General features: G+C 30.8%; 1 protein-coding gene across 1 annotated transcript in view; it reads right to left on the reverse strand.

Moving 5' to 3' along the window:
- LOC109583834 (phosphatidylinositol phosphatase PTPRQ-like) overlaps nucleotides 1-1,553 on the reverse strand; it is a 16,220-nt gene that overhangs the window by 10,197 nt on the left and 4,470 nt on the right. The window lies entirely within an intron of this gene.

The following is a 1,553-nucleotide window of genomic DNA, read 5'->3' on the forward strand; positions in this document are numbered from 1 at the left end:
TTGATTTGCATAAATATAGAATTATTATGACTTACCTCCTTCTAATGAATAAAATTCAAGCATTGTTGGTTGCCCTTTGCCAGCAGAAGTCGCAGCACTTACAACTGCAGTATAACGTGTGTATGGATCTATAGAAATATGGTATTTACATCAATACATTTCAAAAGATGCACTTACTTAAATTATGAACATTAATGATATTTACTGAAGAGTTGTGAGTTTCATTGTACACTCCCTTAACTGCTACTTCATAGAAAACTATTATCCCATTCTGTTCTTGAGGTAGTGACCAAGATATGTAGGCTGATGTCCCAGAGATTGACCTTACTGCTAGGCATGACACTGGGCCAGGCTCTGTAATACATAGTAACTACTAATCATGCCCAGCATATTTCACTGGAATACAAATATACTTATTAGTATTTCCTCCTTTTAATCAAAGGTAATTGGTAAGAATAGTATGTTTAGATTTGGTGTGGTTTCTTTGGTATGATTACTATGTTTGTTCAAGGCTAGGTTCTGGGAATGTTACTTTATTTGATCAAAGGCTATACCAATTATAATGATGTTGCTACAGTTTGGTATTTCTTCTGGGAAAGCTACTTTGGTAATTTTGTTCTAGGAATATTACTTTGGTATGTTTGCCCAAAAGTTATAATAATCATCCAATTATATGATGGCATTGTAGTCATGTATTTTTGCTCAGGAAATGTGGGAATGCCACTTTGGTATATTTCTGCTGAAAAGTTCTGAGAATGCTACTTTGCTAAAAGTTTATATTACATATGCAATTATAAAAATAATTTGTGTGGTCCAGGATAGTATTATGTACATACATGCATACATTGGCATTTAATAACAATTTCTGAAAAATAACAAGCATATAATTTTAATCAAAGGTAAAGAATAATAATCAGCCAATTAAAAGCTCTGCAAACATAGATACATGGTCATGCATATAGTAGTTAGAATAATAAATAATTATGTTGGGCATAGTTTTAGTATTATTCATTAATCAATAATGCTTTGTTTTTATTCAATGGCCAATAACAAGACATCACCTATGGTCTGTATTTAAATCACTTTTCACCCATTTTTCTTTCATTTAATGTCATTGTAAATCATGTACAAGCTAAATCCTTCTACCCAAACTTCTCTTGATACAATACCAGTATATTACGTACATTACATTCTGTTTGTAAAGGCTGTTTTGAATTAGGCATCCAGTGTTGCTATTGCTTGAATATTCCAATTTTACTCTAATTTGTGGTTGTGTTATTGTTATTGTTATATTATAATATAATCAGTCAATTATAAATATCATAGATATATGATCATACATTGCAATTAGTATAATTACTATTCCAGTGAAAGTAATAAACATTCTGGGCATGTATTTTCTACTTCCTTCCTTTATATACTTTAGCATACTAATTAGATTGGGCACTGGTATTTTGAGTGAAATTGGGCATCACTACTTTAGCATTTTTACTCAAAGGCTAATAGTAATCAACCAAATATAACAATAATAAGTGTGATCCTACAGTATGTCA

Source organism: Amphimedon queenslandica, unplaced genomic scaffold, assembly GCF_000090795.2.
Source record: "Amphimedon queenslandica unplaced genomic scaffold, v1.1 AMPQUscaffold_13277, whole genome shotgun sequence".
NCBI lineage: Eukaryota > Metazoa > Porifera > Demospongiae > Haplosclerida > Niphatidae > Amphimedon > Amphimedon queenslandica.